A 12,235-nucleotide genomic window follows, 5' to 3' on the forward strand; every position below is an offset into this window, starting at 1 on the left:
CTTTTCATAAACAAATAAGTTATGACAATGACAACGTCAAACGATTTATGACCTTATTATGACCTTCAAGAACCGTTTCGGAGAACCGGTTTTGACCGGTTCGGGGCGACCAATCACGACTCTCCGTTCAAAAAGGTCGTTGAACAGTTCTATGCTTGCGGAATTAAAATTTGTAAATGTTTAAATGAAATCAAGACGAATTTCGAGCATTTTGCGAATTTCGTGTCAAAGATGAAACATAAATGTTTGAATAGGAGGATCTTATTGGTTTTTCGAAAAATAACCTCTGATCGTTGACTGGTATTCCGTGTATCAAAATAGTATCATTGGACTCTAAACCATATTTCATTTCTACTATTTCATTTTCTTTAGTTAAGAACCACTTATTTTTGCTATCATTTTTCAAACAATAATCCTCAAACTCGACGCATACATATTTGGCGATATTAATATTAGTTGAAATTGCTAGCGATATTACTTTTTTTCACAATTGGCTGTTTCAATTGTGGATTTGAAGATTGTGTAGGGAATTTTTGTTCACAGAATTCATAGATTTCGTTGATGCGTTTAGCTAATTGTGCCAACGGTTTATATCCAGATCGAATTAAATTTTTAATCTGATACAATTTACTTTCGAAAGGATATGCACTAAAATTAGACAATATGCCAAAGCGTTTTACGTCGTCTACCAAATGACTTAAATTGTGAACATTACTTCCTATGAACTCATTTCCATATGTATGTCCGTAACAGTCAACGAAGTGCAAAAGAAGCGAATTTGCCAAATCGAGAAAATGTGCACACTCATTAGATGAACATATAGCAACTGCACTCTGTGATGATAATGATAAAAAATGTTCATAAACATCGGCAGGAAGAAAAAGTTTCAAAATGACAATAAAAATATAGTGCAAAAAAGTTCTGGCTTCTAAGCCCTTCCAACGTGATACGCAATCCAGCCCACGAACTGGCCTATGTAATTCTAATGGTTCTGTAACGGGTTGGATCCGACGCCTCCTGAAGGCTACTATAGGCTCTCCTCCCCAACTCCTACTCAATACGTCCGCGACGTACAGAACGGTAACTTGTCGCCTAAATATCCAAGCTTGGGTACACGGGGAAACCCACCCCCTTGGGCGGATAGGCGGCAAGGCTGAATTGAGAGGTGGAATGGACTGCTACCTGGTAGTAGTCCATCCCCGAGCGTCTGTTCTCCATGTTAGGAGCGGCTCGAACCAGCGTTTGTTCCCTATGTTAGGTGCGGCTGTACACCCTGTCCTGGCATCCTACGGGACGTAAAACAGCTAGGATGCTTTGTTCCACCGACGAGATAGGAGGCGGGGGGAAAGGCCTTGCAAGCCACCCTCTGTAAAAACCGCAACGAACAATCTCCAAGAAAGAAAACCCGATTTGGACCAATCATGCCAGGACTACGATTGGAAACTCGGTACATAGAACTGCAGGTCTCTTACCTCACCCGGGAGTACCAGAATACTCGCAGAAGAAGTGAGAGCCCGCGGCTTTGAAATAGTAGCACTTCAGGAGGTTCGCTGGAAAAGAGTCTAGGAGCGCCCCTACCGTAGCGATTGCATGATCTACCAGAGTGGTGGAGACAAGCACGAGCTCGGTACGGCGTTCCTTGTTATGGGTGCTATGAGGAAGCGTGTGATCGGATGGTGGCCGATCAACGACAGGATGTGCAGGTTGAGGATACGTGGACGTTTCTTCAACCTGAGCATTATTAATGTGCACAGCCCGCACCTTGGGAGCAGTGATGACGACAAGGACGCCTTCTATACGCAGCTCGAGAGGGAGTACGACCGCTGCCCACAACATGATGTGAAGATCGTCATCGGAGACCTAAACGCTCAGGTCGGGCGAGAGGAGGCCTATAAACCTACGATTGGTAGCTTTAGTGTCCACCAGCTAACCAACGACAACGGCCTCCGGCTCATAAATTTCGCATCCTCGAGGCACATGAACATCCGTAGCACCTTCCAGCACAAACCTCGTTTCAGCTACACCTGGAGATCACCACAGCAGACATATTCCCAAATAGACCACGTTCTCATAGACGGAAGGCACTTCTCGGACATCATCGACGTACGGACGTACAGGGGCGCAAACGTCGACTCGGACCACTTCCTGGTTATGGTGAAGCTACGGCAGAAGCTCTGCGCTGTCAACACACTGCGTCACCGGCCTAACCCACGCCTAAACACGGATCGGCTGCGAACACCTGCAGTTGCCGAGGGCTACGCGACAGCGCTTGGGGAAGTGCTACCGGACAACATCGCGACCGCCACAATGTCCCTCGATGACCACTGGCGTATGGTGGAGCGAGTCATCAGCAGCACAGCCGAGCAGACACTGGGCCATAAACCACGTAACCAGAGGAAAGAGTGGGTCGATGACGAGTGCAGGCGGGCACTATCCGAGAAGAACGCAGCGCGCGTCCGAATGCTGCAGCGCGAAACCCGTCAGAACGTGGAACACTACAAACGACTGAGGACACAACAAACCCGGCTCTTCGAGAGCAAGAAGCGCCGCTTCGAGGAGTCGGATGAACAACTGATGCAGCAACTAACTCAGTCGGGGGAAACTCGCCAGTTCTACAGGATGTTGAGGAAGACACAAGGCGGCTTCACGCCAAATGTCGCAATGTGTCGTGACGAGGAGGGCAACATTCTTACGGACGAGCGAGAGGTGATCGAAAGGTGGAAGTGCTACTTCAACGGACACCTGAACGGAGCGGAATTGGGGGAGTCCAGCAGCGGCGCAGGCAGAATTGAGCAGCACATTAGCCAGGCGGTAGATGACGAGGTGCTCCCACCATCCTTGGACGAAGTCACTAGTGCCATCAAGCAGCTGAAACAGAACAAAGCAGCTGGCAGCGATGGGCTGGTGGCAGAACTATTCAAGATGGGTTCGGTAGAGCTTGCCGTCAGTATGCACCAGCTAATTGTGAAAATCTGGGAGCAGGAAAGGATACCGGAGGACTGGAAGCTGGGTGTCATCCACCCAGTGTACAAGAAGGGTGACAGAATGGACTGTGCCAACTTTCGAGCCATCACAGTCCTCAATGCCGCCTACAAATCCTATCCCAGATACTCTTCTGCAGACTCGCGCCCCATGCTACAGATTTCGTCGGAAGCTACCAAGCTGGGTTTGTTGGAGGCAAATCCACCACCGACCAGATCTTCACTCTACGGCAGATCCTCCAGAAGTGCCGGGAGCACCAGATCCCGACGCACCACTTCTTCATCGACTTCAAGGCGGCCTACGATACCATAGATAGGAAGGAGCTATGGAAGACCATGCGGCAGCACAGCTTCCCCGAGAAGCTGGTTCGACTGCTAGAGGCCACAATGGAGGGGGTGCAGTGTAAGGTGAGGATTTCGAACATGCTGTCGGATCCGTTCGAATCTCATCGGGGTCTGAGGCAAGGTGATGGGCTCTCCTGCCTTCTATTCAACATCGCTCTGGAAGGTGTCATGAGGAGCGCGGGCTTCGACATCCGTGGCACGATTTTCACCCGCTCTCTCCAATTCCTCGGCTTCGCGGATGACATCGACATCATCGGGCGGAACACAAGGACGGTGTGCGAGGCGTACACCCGACTGAAACGCGAGGCCGCAAGGATTGGATTGATGATCAATGCGACGAAAACGAAGTACCTGCTCGTCGGAGGCTCTGACAGTGACAGAGCCAGGTTGGGGAGCAGTGTATCAGTGGACGGCGACGAACTTGAGGTAGTAGAGGAGTTTTGCTACCTCGGCACTGTCATAACTCCGGACAACAACGTGAGCTGCGAAATCCGGAGGCGCATTGTTCAGGGGAATCGTGCCTACTATGGACTCCACAAACTCCTGCGGTCCAGATGGCTTCTCCCACGCACGAAATGTGTCATATACCGCACGCTGATTAGACCGGTCGTTCTCTACGGGCATGAATCCTGGACTCTGCTCACGGAGGACGCCAACGCCCTCGCAGTATTCGAGAGGCGCGTGCTCCGGTCTATCTTTGGCGGTGTGTGTGAACAGGGCGTGTGGAGGAGAAGGATGAACCACGAGTTAGCTGAGCTGTATGGCGAGCCAGACATCCTGACGGTGGCGAATGCCGGCAGGATTCGTTGGTTGGGGCATGTCATGAGGATGCCGGACTCATTCCCCACCAAGAAGGTGCTCACCAGCGACCCACCCGGCACGAGACGACGAGGAGCTCAGCGAGCTCGGTGGATGGACCAAGTGGGGCAGAACCTGCGAGAAATCGGATGCGACCGGGGTTGGAGGGCTGCAGCCATGGACCGAGCAACCTGGAAAGCGATTGGCGACCAGGCCATGTCTGCACGACGTACTCAACTGCGAGCGGGCCAGTGAAGAAGAAGAAGAAGAAGAGTGCTGCGTTTGATTTATAAACATTTTTGTTACATTTTCCACAATCAGGCTACTTGATGCGAAGTTTGGTTGACTAATTTCCCATTTTTTTAATTTCTCAACAACCACGGTAGGCTGTGCGTTTATATAGTTTTGTTTCAGTGCGTGCGGATTCGTAGCTCAAAACGTTTAGTATATATGAAAATAAATGAATCAAATTCAACCACTAGAAGAGACGATGGCAACATTCGAACCAATTTAATCCACTGAAATCCACCAAATGCTCGTATCGCGAATTGACTAGTGTTGCATCTTATACACATATAGAAAGTGAATCGAACTAAACATGTCGAGGAAAAGTTTGTTTTCATAAGGAGCTTCCATACATTCATCTAGGGATGTCTTCATCTATTCATTCGATACAACGCGCTGGTTCCGGTTCTGAAAAGAGAGAAATCGTTTTTTTTTTCTTTTTTGTTATTTTACCAGGAGAAAGATCTTCTGGTTCGGGAGGGCAAGTGTTATCCCCGATCAAGACACCCATTCTCCTAAGAGAATGGGTAGTGTGGGATTCCTACCCACTAAGAAAACTCCTGGGACATGAGTATTTTTATTTTTTTTCTTTTTTTTATCTTTTTTTTAGTTTGGAATACTCAAATGTAATCGGTTAAAGGGTTAATGAAGCTTCGGGCGTCGTGTTTCTTGGTTTTGCTACATAGTAGCAAGATCATCCATTGCCTCGGCATACGGGAAGATGTTCATTGATTATGGGAATCTTCGCCGTTGAAGCCGTAACTGCCGCCGGTAATTCGGTAATAGCTGCCTCTTTTCACCAAATGTAGCTTTAGAAATGCATTGCAATGCACTCTTTCTAGCACACCTTTTTCTCAGACATTTGGAAGGCATATCGGAACACCCCCAAAGATATGCAATTGATGGACCACTGAATAATTTTGCAGTTTTTTTTTTATTTTACAGACTGGTCTTCTTTGGGAATATTCTGATTGGAACATCCCCAAAGGACCACTCTATATTTTATATAAAAAAAAATGTTTTTCTTTTGAGTTTTAAAGATTGATCTTCTTTTGGAATATTCTGATCAGAAAATCCCCGAAGGACCACTCAATATTTTTTTATAAAATTTTTTTTTTGATTTTAGAGACTGATCTTCTTTGGGAATATTCGGATTGGAACATCCCCAAAGGACCGCTCAATAATTTTTTTATAAAAAATATTTTTTTTTTTGAGTTTTAGAGACTGATCTTCTTTGGGAATATTCTGATCGGAACATCCCAAAAGGACCAATCAATAATTTTTTTATAAAATTTTTTTTGTGTTTTTTTAGAGACTGATCTTCTTTGGGAATATTTTGATCGGAACATCCCCAAAGGACCAATCAATAATTTTTTTTATAAAAAATAATTTTTGTTTTTTTAATTTTAGAGACTGATCTTCTTTGAGAGTATTCTAATATGCTTGCAAATGCTTGTAGATATGCAGTGTTAGAAAGAGTGCATCGAATCGGAATTGTAAAGCCACGTATTCGGAAAAGAGGCTGCTATTACCGCATTACACGCCGCAGTTAGGGCTTCAACGGCGAAGGTTGCCATAATCAAGGCACATCTTTCCGTGTGCCGAGGCAAAGGCTGTATGCATACAGCAAAACCAGTAGACACGGCACACGAGGCTTCATTTTGCCTTTACCCGATTATTATTAAATTACATTTTTAAAAAAAGAAGAAAAGAAAAGAAAGAGAGAAAACTAAATACATAATTAATCGATTACTGAAAAACTATTAAACATCAGAAGAAAATTTCCTCATTTTCATCAATATCCGAGAGTCTCGGTTTCTTCGTGATCTGAAAATAAATAAAACGAAAGTTGCTTAAATACCATTCTTCAATCTAAAAACACCTTATTATACGAAAAAGTTGTTTATATCTACTTACAGGCCTATAATTTCTATCTCTATACCTATATTTGTAATATATTGGAATCTGGGTGTTCCTCCTGCGTTCTTTTTCTTCCGCTGTATAGCCATATTTGTCGTTGTCTAAGATGGTGAACAATGTTTTAAATCCTTCGCGTCTATTTGTTGATTTTCGTTGGCAATCTACACATTTCCCCACCACATTTCCCATTGTCTGTGAAGACCTTTTCTTTCTGCAAAATATAAAGTTCAGAAAGGCGCTAAGTATAGTTGTTGTTTGGGTTGAGCGCCTTTTTGAGCGGGAGCGAATAATATCACATCTGCATGCCATCTCGTCTCATAAACAATTGATTCTAAATGAGTGCTGCGTTTGATTTATAAACATTTTTGTTACATTTTCCACAATCAGACTACTTGATGCGAAGTTTGGTTGACTAATTTCCCATTTTTTTAATTTCTCAACAACCACGGTAGGCTGTGCGTTTATATAGTTTTGTTTCAGTGCGTGCGGATTCGTAGCTCAAAACGTTTAGTATATATGAAAATAAATGAATCAAATTCAACCACTAGAAGAGACGATGGCAACATTCGAACCAATTTAATCCACTGAAATCCACCAAATGCTCGTATCGCGAATTGACTAGTGTTGCATATTATACACATATAGAAAGTGAATCGAACTAAACATGTCGAGGAAAAGTTTGTTTTCATAAGGAGCTTCCATACATTCATCTAGGGATGTTTTCATCTATTCATTCGATACAACGCGCTGGTTCCGGTTCTGAAAAGAGAGAAATCGTTTTTTTTTTCTTTTTTGTTATTTTACCAGGAGAAAGATCTTCTGGTTCGGGAGGGCAAGTGTTATCCCCGATCAAGACACCCATTCTCCTAAGAGAATAGGTAGTGTGGGATTCCTACCCACTAAGAAAACTCCTGGGACATGAGTATTTTTATTTTTTTCTTTTTTTTATCCTTTTTTTTAGTTTGGAATACTCAAATGTAATCGGTTAAAGGGTCAATGAAGCTTCGGGCGTCGTGTTTCTTGGTTTTGCTACATAGTAGCAAGATCATCCATTGCCTCGGCATACGGGAAGATGTTCATCGATTATGGGAATCTTCGCCGTTGAAGCCGTAACTGCCGCCGGTAATTCGGTAATAGCTGCCTCTTTTCACCAAATGTAGCTTTAGAAATGCATTGCAATGCACTCTTTCTAGCACACCTTTTTCTCAGACATTTGGAAGGCATATCGGAACACCCCCAAAGATATGCAATTGATGGACCACTGAATAATTTTGCAGTTTTTTTTTATTTTACAGACTGGTCTTCTTTGGGAATATTCTGATTGGAACATCCCCAAAGGACCACTCTATATTTTATATAAAAAAAATGTTTTTCTTTTGAGTTTTAAAGATTGATCTTCTTTTGGAATATTCTGATCAGAAAATCCCCGAAGGACCACTCAATATTTTTTTATAAAATTTTTTTTTTTTTGATTTTAGAGACTGATCTTCTTTGGGAATATTCGGATTGGAACATCCCCAAAGGACCGCTCAATCATTTTTTTATAAAAAATATTTTTTTTTTTTGAGTTTTAGAGACTGATCTTCTTTGGGAATATTCTGATCGGAACATCCCAAAATGACTAATCAATAATTTTTTTATAAATTTTTTTTTGTGTTTTTTTAGAGACTGATCTTCTTTGGGAATATTTTGATCGGAACATCCCCAAAGGACCAATCAATAATTTTTTTTATAAAAAATAATTTTTGTTTTTTTAATTTTAGAGACTGATCTTCTTTGAGAGTATTCTAATATGCTTGCAAATGCTTGAAGATATGCAGTGTTAGAAAGAGTGCATCGAATCGGATTTGTAAAGCCACGTATTCGGAAAAGAGGCTGCTATTACCGCATTACACGCCGCAGTTAGGGCTTCAACGGCGAAGGTTGCCATAATCAAGGCACATCTTTCCGTGTGCCGAGGCAAAGGCTGTATGCATACAGCAAAACCAGTAGACACGGCACACGAGGCTTCATTTTGCCTTTACCCGATTATTATTAAATTACATTTTTAAAAAAAGAAGAAAAGAAAAGAAAGAGAGAAAACTAAATACATAATTAATCGATTACTGAAAAACTATTAAACATCAGAAGAAAATTTCCTCATTTTCATCAATATCCGAGAGTCTCGGTTTCTTCGTGATCTGAAAATAAATAAAACGAAAGTTGCTTAAATACCATTCTTCAATCTAAAAACACCTTATTATACGAAAAAGTTGTTTATATCTACTTACAGGCCTATAATTTCTATCTCTATACCTATATTTGTAATATATTGGAATCTGGGTGTCCCTCCTGCGTTCTTTTTCTTCCGCTGTATAGCCATATTTGTCGTTGTCTAAGATGGTGAACAATGTTTTAAATCCTTCGCGTCTATTTGTTGATTTTCGTTGGCAATCTACACATTTCCCCACCACATTTCCCATTGTCGGTGAAGACCTTTTCTTTCTGCAAAATATAAAGTTCAGAAAGGCGCTAAGTATAGTTGTTGTTTGGGTTGAGCGCCTTTTTGAGCGGGAGCGAATAATATCACATCTGCATGCCATCTCGTCTCATAAACAATTGATTCTAAATGAGTGCTGCGTTTGCTGCGTGCTGTACATTTGCAACGAACAGTCATCAAAAAGAAAACCCGATTTGGACCAATCATGCCAGACCTACGCGACGAAAAAAGGACTACGATTGGAAACTCGGTACATGGAACTGCAGGTCTCTTACCTCACCCGGGAGTACCAGAATACTCGCAGAAGAAGTGAGAGCCCGCGGCTTTGAAATAGTAGCACTTCAGGAGGATCGCTGGAAAGGAGTCTCGGAGCGCCCCTACCGTAGCGATTGCATGATCTACCAGAGTGGTGGAGACAAGCACGAGCTCGGTACGGCGTTCCTTGTTATGGGTGCTATGAGGAAGCGTGTGATCGGATGGTGGCCGACCAACGATAGGATGTGCAGGTTGAGGATACGTGGACGTTTCTTCAACCTGAGCATTATTAATGTGCACAGCCCGCACCTTGGGAGCAGTGATGACGACAAGGACGCCTTCTATACGCAGCTCGAGAGGGAGTACGACCGCTGCCCACAACATGATGTGAAGATCGTCATCGGAGACCTAAACGCTCAGGTCGGGCGAGAGGAGGCCTATAAACCTACGATTGGTAGCTTTAGTGTCCACCAGCTAACCAACGACAACGGCCTCCGGCTCATAAATTTTGCATCCTCGAGGCACATGAACATCCGTAGCACCTTCCAGCACAAACCTCGTTTCAGCTACACCTGGAGATCACCACAGCAGACATATTCCCAAATAGACCACGTTCTCATAGACGGAAGGCACTTCTCGGACATCATCGACGTACGGACGTACAGGGGCGCAAACGTCGACTCGGACCACTTCCTGGTTATGGTGAAGCTACGGCAGAAGCTCTGCGCTGTCAACACACTGCGTCACCGGCCTAACCCACGCCTAAACACGGATCGGCTGCGAACACCTGCAGTTGCCGAGGGCTACGCGACAGCGCTTGGGGAAGCGCTACCGGACAACATCGCGACCGCCACAATGTCCCTCGATGACCACTGGCGTATGGTGGAGCGAGTCATCAGCAGCACAGCCGAGCAGACACTGGGCCATAAGCCACGTAACCAGAGGAAAGAGTGGTTCGATGACGAGTGCAGGCGGGCACTATCCGAGAAGAACGCAGCGCGCGCCCGAATGCTGCAGCACGAAACCCGTCAGAACGTGGAACACTACAAACGACTGAGGACACAGCAAACCCGGCTCTTCGAGAGCAAGAAGCGCCGCTTCGAGGAGTCGGATGAACAACTGATGCAGCAACTAACTCAGTCGGGGGAAACTCGCCAGTTCTACAGGATGTTGAAGAAGACGCAAGGCGGCTTCACGCCAAATGTCGCAATGTGTCGTGACGAGGAGGGCAACATTCTTACGGACGAGCGAGAGGTGATCGATAGGTGGAAGTGCTACTTCAACGGACACCTTAACGGAGCGGAATTGGGGGAGTCCAGCAGCGGCGCAGGCAGAATTGAGCAGCACATTAGCCAGGAGGTAGATGACGAGGTGCTCCCACCATCCTTGGACGAAGTCACTAGTGCCATCAAGCAGCTGAAACAGAACAAAGCAGCTGGCAGCGATGGGCTGGTGGCAGAACTATTCAAGATGGGTTCGGTAGAGCTTGCCGTCAGTATGCACCAGCTAATTGTGAAAATCTGGGAGCAGGAAAGGATACCGGAGGACTGGAAGCTGGGTGTCATCCACCCAGTGTACAAGAAGGGTGACAGAATGGACTGTGCCAACTTTCGAGCCATCACAGTCCTCAATGCCGCCTACAAAATCCTATCCCAGATACTCTTCTGCAGACTCGCGCCCCTTGCTACAGATTTCGTCGGAAGCTACCAAGCTGGGTTTGTTGGAGGCAAATCCACCACCGACCAGATCTTCACTCTACGGCAGATCCTCCAGAAGTGCCGGGAGCACCAGATCCCGATGCACCACCTCTTCATCGACTTCAAGGCGGCCTACGATACCATAGACAGGAAGGAGCTATGGAAGACCATGCGGCAGTACAGCTTCCCCGAAAAGCTGGTTCGACTGCTGGAGGCCACAATGGAGGGGGTGCAGTGTAAGGTGAGGATTTCGAACATGCTGTCGGATCCGTTCGAATCTCATCGGGGTCTGAGGCAAGGTGATGGACTCTCCTGCCTTCTATTCAACATCGCTCTTGAAGGTGTCATGAGGAGCGCGGGCTTCGACATCCGTGGCACGATTTTCACCCGCTCTCTCGGTGTGCGAGGCGTACACCCGACTGAAACGCGAGGCCGCAAGGATTGGACTAATGATCAATGCGACGAAAACAAAGTACCTGCTCGTCGGAGGCTCTGACAGTGACAGAGCCAGGCTGGGGAGCAGTGTATCAGTGAACGGCGACGAACTTGAGGTAGTAGAGGAGTTTTGCTACCTCGGCACTGTCGTAACTCCGGACAACAACGTGAGCTGTGAAATCCGGAGGCGTATTGTTCAGGGGAATCGTGCCTACTATGGACTCCACAAACTCCTGCGGTCCAGATGGCTTCTCCCACGCACGAAATGTGTCATATACCGCACGCTGATTAGACCGGTCGTTCTCTACGGGCATGAATCCTGGACTCTGCTCACGGAGCACGCCAACGCCCTCGCTGTCTTCGAGAGGCGCGTGCTCCGGTCTATCTTTGGCGGTGTGTACGAGCAGGGCGTGTGGAGGAGAAGAATGAACCACGAGTTAGCTGAGCTGTATGGCGAGCCGGACATCCTGACGGTGGCGAATGCCGGCAGGATTCGTTGGTTGGGGCATGTCATGAGGATGCCGGACTCATGCCCCACCAAGAAGGTGCTCACCAGCGACCCGCCCGGCACGAGACGACGAGGAGCTCAGCGAGCTCGGTGGATGGACCAAGTGGAGCAGAACCTGCGAGACATCGGATGCGACCGGGGTTGGAGGGCTGCAGCCATGGACCGAGCAACCTGGAAAGCGATTGGTGACCAGGCCATGTCTGCACGACGTGCTCAACTGCGAGCGGGCCAGTGAAGAAGAAGAAGAGGATCTTCAAAAATATCATGAAACAAGAATAGTCAAAATACAATTCTTCGTATCGTTATCGTATGTATAATTGTCGATTGTTATCGGGCATTTTAATCTTTTATATTACGATACAAAATGTATCTTTGTACATTGGTAAGCAAAGAAATTCGAGTTTCAGAGGATTCTGTTGATGGTTAAAAAAAACAACCAATGCTATGATTCCAAATAGCCGCATGCTATGCGGAAAAGTCCAGCGATAAATTTAGTTCAATCTTTATTTTAATATAATTTGTTTATCAAGAA

Source organism: Anopheles coustani, chromosome 2, assembly GCF_943734705.1.
Source record: "Anopheles coustani chromosome 2, idAnoCousDA_361_x.2, whole genome shotgun sequence".
Taxonomy (NCBI): domain Eukaryota; kingdom Metazoa; phylum Arthropoda; class Insecta; order Diptera; family Culicidae; genus Anopheles; species Anopheles coustani.